Source organism: Heterodontus francisci, chromosome 28, assembly GCF_036365525.1.
Source record: "Heterodontus francisci isolate sHetFra1 chromosome 28, sHetFra1.hap1, whole genome shotgun sequence".
In the NCBI taxonomy this organism is placed as follows: domain Eukaryota; kingdom Metazoa; phylum Chordata; class Chondrichthyes; order Heterodontiformes; family Heterodontidae; genus Heterodontus; species Heterodontus francisci.
In genome coordinates, this window is record NC_090398.1 from 59143458 (window position 1) to 59161721 (window position 18264).

An 18264-nucleotide genomic window follows, 5' to 3' on the forward strand; every position below is an offset into this window, starting at 1 on the left:
CTAGTAACACAGACATACACTGACACCAAGTCACAAAGACATACACTGACACCAAGTAACAAAGACATACGCTTTCTCCAAGTCACAACGACACTCTCTTACACCAAGTAACACCGACATACACTGACACCAAGTAACAAAGACATACACTTACACCAAGTATTTTGACATACACTGACACCAAGTAACAAAGACATACACTGATACCCAGTATCACAGACACACACTTACACCAAGTAACAAAGACATACACTGACACCAAGTCACAAAGACACACACTGACACCCAGTTACAAAGACATAGACTGACACCAAGTCACAAAGACATACACTGACACCAAGTCACAAAGACACACACTGACACCAAGTCACAAAGACATACACTGATACACAGTAACACAGTCACACACTTACACCAAGTAACACAGGCATACACAGACACCAAGTAACAAAGACATACACTGATACCCTGTAACACAGACACACACTTACACCAAGTAACAAAGACAGACACTGATGCCCAGTAACACAGACACATACATAGACCAAGTAACAAAGATGTACACTGACACCCAGTAACAAAGACATACACTGACACCCAGTAACACAGACACACACGGACACCAAGCAACAAAGACACACACTTACACCAAGTAACACAGACACACACTGACACCCAGTAACACAAACAAACACACAGACACCAAGTAAGACAGAAATACACTGACATCAAGTAACAAAGACATACACTGATACCCAGTAACACAGGCACACTCTTACACCAAGTAACACAGACATAAACAGACACCAAGTCACAAAGACATACACTGATACCAAGTAACAAAGACATTCGATTACTCCAAGTAACAAAGACACACTCTTACACCAAGTAACACAGACATACACAGACACCAAGTAACAAAGACATACACTGATACCCAGTAACACAGACGCACACTTACACCAAGTAACAAAGACAGTCACTGATACCCAGTAACACAGGCACACTCTTACACCAAGTAACACTGACATACACTGACACCAAGACACAAAGACATGCACTGACACCAAGTAACAAAGACATACGCTTACTCCAAGTAAGAAAGACACACACATACACCAAGTAACACAGACATACACTGACACCAAGAAACAAAGACAGACAATTACACCAAGTAACAAAGACATACACTTACACCAACTATTTTGACATACACTGACACCAAGTAACAAAGACATACACTGATACCCAGTAACACAGACACACACTTACACCAAGGAACAAAGACATACACTGACACCAAGTCACAAAGACACACACTGACACCCAGTAACAAAGACATACACTGACACCAAGTCACAAAGAAATACACTGATATCCAGTAACACAGACACACACTTACACCAAGTAACAAAGACAGACACTGATACCCAGTAACACAGCCACATACTTACACCAAGTAACAAAGATATACACTGACACCCAGTAACAAGGACATACACTGACACCCAGTTACACAGACACACACGGACACCAAGTAACAAAGACACACACTTACACCAAGTAACACAGACACACACTGACACCCAGTAACACAAACAAACACACAGACACCAAGTAACACAGAAACACACTGACATCAAGTAACAAAGACATACACTGATACCCAGTAACACAGGCACACTCTTACACCAAGTAACACAGACATACATTGACACCAAGTCACAAAGACATACACTTACACCAAGTAACAAAGACATACGCTTACTCCAAGTAACAAAGACACACTCTTACACCAAGTAACACAGACATACACAGACACCAAGTAACAAAGACGTACACTGATACCCAGTAACACAGACACACACTTACACCAAGTAACAAAGACACACACTGATACCCAGTAACACAGACACACACTTACACCAAGTAACAAATACATACACTGACACCCAGTTACAAAGACATACACTGACACCCAGTAACACAGACACACACGGACACCAAGTAACAAAGACACACACTTACACCAAGTAACACAGACACACACTGACACCCAGTAACACAAACAAACACACAGACACCAAGTAACACAGAAATACACTGACATCAAGTAACAAAGACATACACTGATACCCAGTAACACAGGCACATTCTTACAGCAAGTAACACAGACATACACTGACACCAAGTCACAAAGACATACAGTGACACCAAGTAACAAAGACATACGCTTACTCCAAGTAACAAAGACACACTCTTACACCAAGTAACACCGACATACACTGACACCAAGTAAGAAAGACGGACAATTACACCAAGTAACAAAGACATACACTTACAACAAGTATTTTGACTTACACTTACACCAAATAACAAAGACATACACTGATACCCAGTAACACAGACACACACTTACACCAAGTAACAAAGACATACACTGACACCAAGTCACAAAGACATACACTGATACACAGTAACACAGGCACACTCTTACACCAAGTAACACAGACATAAACTGACACCAAGTCACAAAGACATACACTGACACCAAGTAACAAAGACATTCGATTACTCCAAGTAACAAAGACACACTCTTACACCAAGTAACACAGACATACACAGACACCAAGTAACAAAGACATACACTGATACCCAGTAACACAGACGCACACTTACACCAAGTAACAAAGACAGACACTGATACCCAGTAACAAAGACACACACTTACACCAAGTAACAAAGACATGCACTGACACCCAGTAACAAAGACATACACTGACACCCAGTAACACAGACACACACGGACACCAAGTAACAAAGACACACACTTATACCAAGTAACACAGACATACACTGACACCCAGTAACACAAACAAACACACAGACACCTAGTAACACAGACATACACTGACACCAAGTAACAAAGACATACGCTTTCTCCAAGTCACAAAGACACTCTCTTACACCAAGTAACACCGACATACACTGACACCAAGTAACAAAGACATACACTTACACCAAGTATTTTGACATACACTGACACCAAGTTACAAAGACATACACTGATACCCAGTATCACAGACACGCACTTACACCAAGTAACAAAGACATACACTGACACCAAGTCACAAAGACACACACTGACACCCAGTTACAAAGACATAGACTGACAACAAGTCACAAAGACATACACTGACACCAAGTCACAAAGACACACACTGACACCAAGTCACAAAGACATACACTGATACACAGTAACACAGTCACACACATACACCAAGTAACACAGGCATACACAGACACCAAGTAACAAAGACATACACTGATACCCTTTAACACAGACACACACTTACACCAAGTAACAAAGACAGACACTGATACCCAGTAACACAGACACATACTTACACCAAGTAACAAAGACATACACTTACACCAAGTATTTTGACATACACTTACACCAAGTAACAAAGACATACACTGATACCCAGTAACACAGACACACACTTACACCAAGTAACAAAGACATACACTGACACCAAGTCACAAAGACACACACTGACACCCAGTAACAAAGACATACACTGACACCAAGTCACAAAGACATACACTGATACACAGTAACACAGTCACACACTTACACCAAGTAACACAGGCATACACAGACACCAAGTAACAAAGACATACACTGATACCCTGTAACACAGACACACACTTGCACCAAGTAACAAAGACAGACACTGATACCCAGTAACACAGACACATACTTACACCAAGTAACAAAGATATACACTGACACCCAGTAACAAAGACATACACTGACACCCAGTAACACAGACACACACGGACACCAAGCAACAAAGACACACACTTACACCAAGTAACACAGACACACACTGACACCCAGTAACACAAACAAACACACAGACACCAAGTAACACAGAAATACACTGACATCAAGTAACAAAGACATACACTGATACCCAGTAACACAGGCACACTCTTACACCAAGTAACACAGACATAAACTGACACCAAGTCACAAAGACATAGACTGACACCAAGTAACAAAGACATTCGATTACTCCAAGTAACAAAGACACACTCTTACACAAAGTAACACAGACATACACAGACACCAAGTAACAAAGACATACACTGATACCCAGTAACACAGACGCACACTTACACCAAGTAACAAAGACAGACACTGATACCCAAAAACACAGACACACACTTACACCAAGTAACAAAGACATGCACTGACACCCAGTAACAAAGACATACACTGACACCCAGTAACACAGACACACACGGACACCAAGTAACAAAGACACACACTTATACCAAGTAACACAGACATACACTGACACCCAGTAACACAAACAAACACACAGACACCTAGTAACACAGACATACACTGACACCAAGTCACAAAGACATACACTGACACCAAGTAACAAAGACATACGCTTTCTCCAAGTCACAACGACACTCTCTTACACCAAGTAACACCGACATACACTGACACCAAGTAACAAAGACATACACTTACACCAAGTATTTTGACATACACTGACACCAAGTAACAAAGACATACACTGATACCCAGTATCACAGACACACACTTACACCAAGTAACAAAGACATACACTGACACCAAGTCACAAAGACACACACTGACACCCAGTTACAAAGACATAGACTGACACCAAGTCACAAAGACATACACTGACACCAAGTCACAAAGACACACACTGACACCAAGTCACAAAGACATACACTGATACACAGTAACACAGTCACACACTTACACCAAGTAACACAGGCATACACAGACACCAAGTAACAAAGACATACACTGATACCCTGTAACACAGACACACACTTACACCAAGTAACAAAGACAGACACTGATGCCCAGTAACACAGACACATACATAGACCAAGTAACAAAGATGTACACTGACACCCAGTAACAAAGACATACACTGACACCCAGTAACACAGACACACACGGACACCAAGCAACAAAGACACACACTTACACCAAGTAACACAGACACACACTGACACCCAGTAACACAAACAAACACACAGACACCAAGTAAGACAGAAATACACTGACATCAAGTAACAAAGACATACACTGATACCCAGTAACACAGGCACACTCTTACACCAAGTAACACAGACATAAACAGACACCAAGTCACAAAGACATACACTGATACCAAGTAACAAAGACATTCGATTACTCCAAGTAACAAAGACACACTCTTACACCAAGTAACACAGACATACACAGACACCAAGTAACAAAGACATACACTGATACCCAGTAACACAGACGCACACTTACACCAAGTAACAAAGACAGTCACTGATACCCAGTAACACAGGCACACTCTTACACCAAGTAACACTGACATACACTGACACCAAGACACAAAGACATGCACTGACACCAAGTAACAAAGACATACGCTTACTCCAAGTAAGAAAGACACACACATACACCAAGTAACACAGACATACACTGACACCAAGAAACAAAGACAGACAATTACACCAAGTAACAAAGACATACACTTACACCAACTATTTTGACATACACTGACACCAAGTAACAAAGACATACACTGATACCCAGTAACACAGACACACACTTACACCAAGGAACAAAGACATACACTGACACCAAGTCACAAAGACACACACTGACACCCAGTAACAAAGACATACACTGACACCAAGTCACAAAGAAATACACTGATATCCAGTAACACAGACACACACTTACACCAAGTAACAAAGACAGACACTGATACCCAGTAACACAGCCACATACTTACACCAAGTAACAAAGATATACACTGACACCCAGTAACAAGGACATACACTGACACCCAGTTACACAGACACACACGGACACCAAGTAACAAAGACACACACTTACACCAAGTAACACAGACACACACTGACACCCAGTAACACAAACAAACACACAGACACCAAGTAACACAGAAACACACTGACATCAAGTAACAAAGACATACACTGATACCCAGTAACACAGGCACACTCTTACACCAAGTAACACAGACATACATTGACACCAAGTCACAAAGACATACACTTACACCAAGTAACAAAGACATACGCTTACTCCAAGTAACAAAGACACACTCTTACACCAAGTAACACAGACATACACAGACACCAAGTAACAAAGACGTACACTGATACCCAGTAACACAGACACACACTTACACCAAGTAACAAAGACACACACTGATACCCAGTAACACAGACACACACTTACACCAAGTAACAAATACATACACTGACACCCAGTTACAAAGACATACACTGACACCCAGTAACACAGACACACACGGACACCAAGTAACAAAGACACACACTTACACCAAGTAACACAGACACACACTGACACCCAGTAACACAAACAAACACACAGACACCAAGTAACACAGAAATACACTGACATCAAGTAACAAAGACATACACTGATACCCAGTAACACAGGCACATTCTTACAGCAAGTAACACAGACATACACTGACACCAAGTCACAAAGACATACAGTGACACCAAGTAACAAAGACATACGCTTACTCCAAGTAACAAAGACACACTCTTACACCAAGTAACACCGACATACACTGACACCAAGTAAGAAAGACGGACAATTACACCAAGTAACAAAGACATACACTTACAACAAGTATTTTGACTTACACTTACACCAAATAACAAAGACATACACTGATACCCAGTAACACAGACACACACTTACACCAAGTAACAAAGACATACACTGACACCAAGTCACAAAGACATACACTGATACACAGTAACACAGTCACACACTTACACCAAGTAACACTGGCATACACAGACACCAAGTAACAAAGACATACACTGATACCCTGTAACACAGACACATACTTACACCAAGTAACAAAGACAGACACTGATACCCAGTAACACAGACACATACTTACACCAAGTAACAATGATATACACTGACACCCAGTAACAAAGACATACACTGACACCCAGTAACACAGACACACACGGACACCAAGTAACAAAGACACACACTTACACCAAGTAACACAGACACACACTGACACCCAGTAACACAAACAAACACACAGACACCAAGTAACACAGAAATACACTGACATCAAGTAACAAAGACATACACTGATACCCAGTAACACAGACACACTCTTACACCAAGTAACAAAGACATACACTTACACCCAGTAACAAAGACATACACTGACACCCAGTAACACAGACACACACGGACACCAAGTAACAAAGACACACACTAACACCAAGTAACACAGACACACAATGACACCCAGTAACACAAACAAACACACAGACAACAAGTAACACAGAAATCCACTGACATCAAGTAACAAAGACACACACTGATACCCAGTAACACAGGCACACTCTTACACCAAGTAACAAAGACATACACTGACACCCAGTAACAAATACATACACTGACACCCAGTAACACAGACACACACGGACACCAAGTAACAAAGACACACTCTTACACCAAGTAACAAAGACATACACTGACACCCAGTAACAAATACATACACTGACACCAAGTAACACAGACACACAATGACACCCAGTAACACAAACAAACACACAGACAACAAGTAACACAGAAATCCACTGACATCAAGTAACAAAGACACACACTGATACCCAGTAACACAGGCACACTCTTACACCAAGTAACACAGACATACACTGACACCAAGTCACAAAGACATACACTGACACCAAGTAACAAAGACATACGCTTACTCCAAGTAACAAAGACACACTCTTACACCAAGTAACACCGACATACACTGACACCAAGTAAGAAAGACGGACAATTACACCAAGTAACAAAGACATACACTTACACCAAGTATTTTGACATACACTTACACCAAGTAACAAAGACATACACTGATACCCAGTAACACAGACACACACTTACACCAAGTAACAAAGACATACACTGAAACCAAGTCACAAAGACACACACTGACACCCAGTAACAAAGACATACACTGACACCAAGTCACAAAGACATACACTGATACACAGTAACACAGTCACACACTTACACGAAGTAACACAGGCATACACAGACACCAAGTAACAAAGACATGCACTGATACCCTGTAACACAGAGACACACTTACACCAAGTAACAAAGACAGACACTGACATCAAGTAACAAAGACATACACTGATACCCAGTAACACAGACACATACTTACACCAAGTAACAAAGATATACACTGACACCCAGTAACAAAGACATACACTGACACCCAGTAACACAGACACACACGGACACCAAGCAACAAAGACACACACTTACACCAAGTAACACAGACACACACTGACACCCAGTAACACAAACAAACACACAGACACCAAGTAACGCAGAAATACACTGACATCAAGTAACAAAGACATACACTGATACCCAGTAACACAGGCACACTCTTACACCAAGTAACACAGACATAAACTGACACCAAGTCACAAAGACATACACTGACACCAAGTAACAAAGACATTCGATTACTCCAAGTAACAAAGACACACTCTTACACCAAGTAACACAGACATACACAGACACCAAGTAACAAAGACATACACTGATACCCAGTAACACAGACGCACACTTACACCAAGTAACAAAGACAGACACTGATACCCAGTAACACAGACACACACTTACACCAAGTAACAAAGACATGCACTGACACCCAGTAACAAAGACATACACTGACACCCAGTAACACAGACACACACGGACACCAAGTAACAAAGACACTCACTTATACCAAGTAACACAGACATACACTGACACATAGTAACACAAACAAACACACAGACACCAAGTAACACAGACATACACTGACACCAAGTAACAAAGACATACACTTACACCAAGTATTTTGACATACACTGACACCAAGTAACAAAGACCTACACTGATACCCAGTATCACAGACACACACTTACACCAAGTAACAAAGACATACACTGACACCAAGTCACAAAGACACACACTGACACCCAGTTACAAAGACATAGACTGACACCAAGTCACAAAGACATACACACCAAGTCACAAAGACACACACTGACACCCAGTAACAAAGACATACACTGACACCAAGTCACAAAGACATACACTGATACACATTAACACAGTCACACACTTACACCAAGTAACACTGGCATACACAGACACCAAGTAACAAAGACATGCACTGAAACCAAGTAACACAGACACACACTTACACCAAGTAACAAAGACATACACTGACACCCAGTAACAAAGACATACACAGACACCCAGTAACACAGACACACACGGACACCAAGTAACAAAGACACACACTTACACCAAGTAACACAGACGCGCACTGACACCCAGTAACACAGACACACACTTACACCAAGTAACACAGACATACACTGACACCATGTAACAAAGACATACACTGATACCCAGTAACACAGTCACACACTTACACCAAGTAACACAGACATACACTGACACCAAGTAACACAGACATACACTGACACCAAGTAACAAAGACAGACTATTACACCAAGTAACAAAGACATACAATTACACCAAGTATTTTGAAATACACTGACATCAAGTAGCAAAGACATACACTGATACCCAGTAACACAGACACACACTTCAACCAAGTAACAAAGACATACACTGACAGCAAGTCACAAAGGCACACACTCACACCCAGTAACAAAGACATACACTGACACCCAGTAACAAAGACATACACAGACACCCAGTAACACAGACACACACGGACACCAAGTAACAAAGACACACACTTACACCAAGTAACACAGACGCACACTGACACCCAGTAGCACAGACACACACTTACACCAAGTAACAATGATAGACACTGATACCCAGTAACACAGACACACACTTGCACCAAGTAACAAAGTCACACACTTACACCAAGTAACACAGACACACACACTGACACCAAGTAACACAGACATACACTGACACCAAGTAACATGGACAAACACAGATACCCAGTAACACAGGCACACACTGGGGGGAGGTGGGGTGGTGGGGCACATTGGCGCAGTGGTTAGCACCGCAGCCTCACAGCTCCAGGGACCCGGTTTCTATTCTGGGTACTGCATGTGCGGAGTTTGCAAGTTCTCCCTGTGTCTGCGTGAGTTTCCTCCGGGTGCTCCGGTTTCCTCCCACTTGCCAAAGACTTGCAGGTTGATAGGTTAATTGGCCATCATAAATTGGCCCTAGTATAGGTAGGTGGTAGGGAAATATATAGGGACAGGTGGGGATGTGATCGGAATACGGAATTAGTGTAGGATTAGCATAAATGGGTGGTTGATGGTCGGCACAGGCTCGGTGGGCCGAAGGGCCTGTTTAAGTGCTGTATCTCTAAACTAAACTAAATACTGACACCGAGTGTCACAGACACACACTGACAGCCAGTAACACAAACAAACACACACTGACACCCAGTAACACAGAGAACCACTGATACACAGTAACAAAGACATACACTGACACCAAGTAACAAAGACATACATTGATACCAAGTCACAAAGACATACACTGATACCCAGTAACGCAGACACACACTGACACCAACTAACAAAGGCATACACGTACACGAAGTAACAAAGACACACACTTACACCAAGTAACACAGACAAACACTGACACCAAGTAACAAAGACAGACAAATACACCAAGTAACACAGACATACACTTACACCAAGTATTTTGACATACACTGACACCAAGTAACAAAGACATACATTGATACCCAGTAACACAGAGACACACTTACACCAAGTAACAAAGACATACACTGGTCACCAAGTCACAAAGACACACACTGACGCACAGTAACAAAGACATACACTGATACCCAGTAACACAGAGACACACTTACACCAAGTAACACAGACATACACTGACACCAAGTAACAACGACATACACTGATACCCAGTAACACAGACACACACTTACACCAAGTAACAATGACAGATACTGATCCCCAATAACACAGACACACACTTCCACCATGTAACAAAGACATACACTGATACCCAGTAACAAAGACATACACTGAAACCCAGTAACACAGACACACACGGACACCAAGTAACAAAGACACACACTTACACCAAGTAACACAGACACACACTGACACCCAGTAACACAGTCATACACTTACACCAAGTAACAAAGACATACACTGACACAAAGTAACAGAGACATACACTTACACCAAGTAACAAAGACATACACTGACACCAAGTAACAAAGACATACACTGATACCAGGTAACACAGACACACACTTACACCAAGTAACAAAGACATACACTGATACCCAGTAACACAGACAAACACTTCCACCATGTAACACAGACATACACTGACACCAAGTAACAAAGACATACACTGACAACAAGTAACAAAGACATACACTTACACCAAGTAACAAAGACATACACTGACACCAAGTAACAAAGACATACACTGATACCCAGTAACACAGACACACACTGACACCAAGTAACAAAGACATACACTGATACCCAGTAACACAGACATACACTGACACCAGGTAACAAAGACAGACAATTACACCAAGTAACAAAGACATACACTTACACCAAGTATTTTGACATACACTGATACCAAGTAACAAAGACATACACTGATACCCAGTAACACAAACACACACTGACACCCAGTAACAAAGACATACACTGACACCAAGTAACACAGACATACACTGACACCAAGTAACAAAGACATACACTGACACCAAGTCACAAAGAAATACACTGATACCCAGTAACACAGACACGCACTGACACCAAGGAACACAGACATACACTGACACCAAGGAACAAAGACATACACTGACACCAAGTCACAAAGACATACACTGATACCAAGTCACAAAGAAATACACTGATACCCAGTAACACAGACACACACTTACACCAATGAACACAGACATACACTGACACCAAGTAACAAAGACATACACTGATACCAAGTCACAAAGACATACACTGATACCCAGTAACACAGACACACACTGACACCAAGTAACAAAGACATACACTGACACCAAGTAACACAGACACACACTGACACCCAGTAACAAAGACATACACTGACACCAAGTAACAAAGACATACATTGATACCAAGTCACAAAGACATACACTGATACCCAGTAACACAGACACACACTGACACCAAGTAACAAAGGCATACACTTACACGAAGTAACAAAGACACACACTTACACCAGGTAACACAGACAAACACTGACACCAAGTAACAAAGACAGACAAATACACCAAGTAACAAAGACATACACTTACACCAAGTAGCAAAGACATACACTGACACCAAGTCACAAAGACATTCATTGATACCCAGTAACACAGAGACACACTTACACCAAGAACAAAGACATACACTGGTCACCAAGTCACAAAGACATACACTGATACCCAGTAACACAGACACACACTTGCACCAAGTAACACAGACATACACTGACACCAAGTAACAACGACATACACTGATACCCAGTAACACAGACACACACTTACACCAAGTAACAAAGACAGATACTGATACCCAATAACACAGACACACACTTCCACCATGTAACAAAAACATACACTGACACCCAGTAACAAAGACATACACTGAAACCCAGTAACACAGACACACACGGACACCAAGTAACAAAGACACACACTTACACCAAGTAACACAGACACACACTGACACCCAGTAACACAGTCACACACTTACACCAAGTAACAAAGACATACACTGACACATAGTAACAAAGACATACACTTACACCAAGTAACAAAGACATACACTGACACCAAGTTACAAAGACATACACTGATACCCAGTAACACAGACACACACTTACACCAAGTAACAAAGACATACACTGACACCCAGTAACACAGACACACACTTACACCATGTAACACAGACATACACTGACACCAAGTAACAAAGACATACACTGACAACAAGTAACAAAGACATACACTTACACCAAGTAACAAAGGCATACACTGACACCAAGTAACAAAGACATGCACGGATACCCAGTAACACAGACACACACTTACACCAAGTAACAAAGAAATACACTGATACCTAGTAACACAGACATACACTGACACCAGGTAACAAAGACAGACAATTACACCAAGTAACAAATACATACACTTACACCAAGTATTTTGACATACACTGATACCAAGTAACAAAGACATACACTGATACCCAGTAACACAGACACACACTGACACCCAGTAACAAAGACATACACTGACACCAAGTAACACAGACATACACTGACACCAAGTAACAAAGACATACACTGACACCAAGTCACAAAGACATACACTGATACCAAGTCACAAAGAAATACAATGATACCCAGTAACACAGACACGCACTCACACCAGGGAACACAGACATACACTGACACCAAGGAACAAAGACATACACTGACACCATGTCACAAAGACATACACTGATACCAAGTCACAAAGAAATACTCTGATACCCAGTAACACAGACACACAGTTACACCAATGAACACAGACATACACTGACACCAAGTAACAAAGACATACACTGATACCAAGTCACAAAGACATACACTGATTCCCAGTAACACAGACACACACTGACACCAAGTAACAAAGACATACACTGACACCAAGTAACACAGACACACACTGACACCCAGTAACAAAGACATACACTGACACCAAGTCACAAAGACATACAATGATACCAAGTCACAAAGAAATACACTGATACCCAGTAACACAGACACGCACTGACACCAGGGAACACAGACATACACTGACACCAAGGAACAAAGACATACACTGACACCACGTAACAAAGACGTACACTGACTCCAAGTAACAAAGACATACACTTACACCATGTAACAAAGACACACACTTACACAAAGTAACACAGACATACACTGACACCAAGTAACAAAGACAGACAATTACACCAAGCAACAAAGACATACACTTACACCAAGTATTTTGAAATACACTGACACAAGGTAACAAAGACATACACTGATACCCAGTGACACAGACACACACTTACACCAAGTAACACAGACATACACTATCACCAAGTAACAAAGACATACACTGACACCAAGTAACAATGACATACACTTACACCAAGTAACAAAGACACACACTTACAACTTACACCAAGTAACACAGACATACACAGACACCAAGTAACACAGACATTCACTGACACCAAGTAACAAAGACAGACAATTACACCAAGTAACAAAGACATACAATTACACCAAGTATTTTGAAATACACTGACATCAAGTAGCAAAGACATACACTGATACCCAGTAACACAGACACACACTTCAACCAAGTAACAAAGACATACACTGACAGCAAGTCACAAAGACACACACTTACACCAAGTAACACAGACATACACTGACACCAAGTAACAAAGACATACACTGATAACCAGGAACACAGACACACACTTACACCAAGCAACAAAGATAGACACTGATGACCCAGTAACACAGACACACACTTATACCAAGTAACAAAGACATACACTGACAACCAGTAACAAAGACATACACTGACACCCAGTAACACAGACACACACGGACACCAAGTAACAAAGACACACACTTACACCAAGTAACACAGACACAGACACTGACACCCAGTAACACAGGCACACACTGGGGGGAAGTGGGGGGGGGGCACATTGGCGCAGTGGTTAGCACCGCAGCCTCACAGCTCCAGGGACTCGGTATCGATTCTGGGTACTGCCTGTGCGGAGTTTGCAAGTTCTCCCTATGTCTGCGTGAGTTTCCTCCGGGTGCTCCGGTTTCCTCCCACATGCCAAAGACTTGCAGGTTGATAGGTTAATTGGCCATCATAAATTGCCCCTAGTATAGGTAGGTGGTAGGGAAATATATAGGGACAGGTGGGGATGTGATCGGAATACGGAATTAGTGCAGGATTAGCATAAATGGGTGGTTGATGGTCGACACAGACACGGTGGGCCGAAGGGCCTGTTTAAGTACTGTATCTCTAAACTAAACTAAATACTGACACCTAGTGTCACAGACACACACTGACAGCTAGTAACACAAACAAACACACACTGACACCCAGTCACACAGAGAACCACTGATACACAGCAACAAAGACATACACTGACACAAAGTAACAAAGACATACATTGACACCAAGTCACAAAGACATACACTGATACCCAGTAACAGAGACACACACTGACACCAAGTAACAAAGACATACACTGATACCAAGTAACAAAGGCATACACTTACACCAAGTAACAAAGACACACACTTACACCAAGTAACACAGACAAACACTGACACCAAGTGTTTTGACATACACTGACACCAAGTAACAAAGACATACATTGATACCCAGTAACACAGACACACACTTACACCAAGTCACAAAGACACACACTGACACCCCGTAACAAAGACATACACTGACACCCCGTAACAAGGACATACACTGACAACAAGTCACAAAGACATGCACTGATATCCCGTAACACAGACACACAATTACACCAAGTAACACAGACATACACTGACAACAAGTAACAAAGACATACACTGCTACTCAGTAACACAGACACACACTTACACCAAGTAACAAAGACAGATACTGATACCCAGTAACACAGACACACACTTACACCATGTAACAAAGACATACACTGACACCCAGTAACAAAGATATACACTGACACCCAGTAACACAGACAGACACGGACACCAAGTAACAAAGACAGACACTTACACCAAATAACACAGACACACACTGACACCCAGTAACACAGACAGACACTTGCACCAAGTAACAAAGACATACACTGACACAAAGTAACAAAGACATACACTTACACCAAGTAACAAAGAGAAACACTGACACCAAGGAACAAAGACATTCACTGATACCGAGTAACACAGACACACACTTACACCATGTAACACAGACATAAACTGACACCAAGTAACATAGACAAACACTGACACCAAGTAACAAAGACATACACTCACACCAAGTAAAATAGACATACACTGACACCAAGTAACAAAGACATACACTGATACCCAGTAACACAGACACACACTTACACCAAGTAACAAAGACATACACTGATACCAGATAACAAAGACAGACAATTAACACCAATTAAGAAAGACATACACTACACCAAGTGTTTTGACATACACTGACACCAAGTAACACAGACATACACTGACACCAAGTAACAAAGACATACACTGATACCAAGTCACAAAGACATACACTGATACCCAGTATCACAGACACACACTGACACCAAGTAACAAAGACATACACTGACACCAAGTAATACAGACACACACTGACACCCAGTAACAAAGACATACACTGTCACCAAGTCACAAAGACATACACTGATACCAAGTCACAAAGACATACACTTACACCAAGTAACACAGACATACACTGACGCCAAGTAACAATGACATACACTTACACCAAGTAACAAAGACATACACTTACACCAAGTAACGAAGGCACACACTTACACTAAGTAACACAGACATACACTGACGCCAAGTAACAAAGACACACACTTACACCAAGTAACAAAGACAGACAATTACACCAAGTAACAAAGACATACACTTACACCAAGTATTTTGACATACACTGATACCCAGTAAAACAGACACACTTACACCAAGTAACACAGACATACACTGACACCCAGTAACACAGACACACCCTTACACCAAGTAACAAAGACATACACTGACGCCCAGTAACACAGACAAACACGGACACCAAGTAACAAAGACACAGACTGACATCAAGTAACACAGACACACATTGACACCCAGTAACATAGACACACACTTACACCAAGTAACACAGACATACACTGATAACAAGTCACAAAGACATACACTGATACCCAGTAACAAAGACATACACTTACACCAAGTAACAAAGACAGACAATTACACCAAGTAACAAAGACATACACTTACACCAAGTATTTTGACATACATTGACACCAAGTAACACAGACATACACTGACACCAAGTGACACAGACACACACTTACACCAAGTAACAAAGACATACACTCACACCAAGTAAAATAGACATACACTGACACCAAGTAACAAAGACATACACTGATACCCAGTAACACAGACACACACTTACACCAAGTAACAAAGACATACACTGATACCAGATAACAAAGACAGACAATTAACACCAATTAAGAAAGACATACACAACACCAAGTGTTTTGACATACACTGACACCAAGTAACACAGACATACACTGACACCAAGTAACAAAGACATACACTGATACCAAGTCACAAAGACATACACTGATACCCAGTATCACAGACACACACTGACACCAAGTAACAAAGACATACACTGACACCAAGTAATACAGACACACACTGACACCCAGTAACAAAGACATACACTGTCACCAAGTCACAAAGACATACACTGATACCAAGTCACAAAGACATACACTTACACCAAGTAACACAGACATACACTGACGCCAAGTAACAAAGACATACACTTACACCAAGTAACAAAGACATACACTTACACCAAGTAACGAAGGCACACACTTACACTAAGTAACACAGACATACACTGACGCCAAGTAACAAAGACATACACTTACACCAAGTAACAAAGACAGACAATTACACCAAGTAACAAAGACATACACTTACACCAAGTATTTTGACATACACTGATACCCAGTAAAACAGACACACTTACACCAAGTAACACAGACATACACTGACACCCAGTAACACAGACACACACTTACACCAAGTAACAAAGACATACACTGACGCCCAGTAACACAGACAAACACGGACACCAAGTAACAAAGACACAGACTGACATCAAGTAACACAGACACACATTGACACCCAGTAACATAGACACACACTTACACCAAGTAACACAGACATACACTGATAAC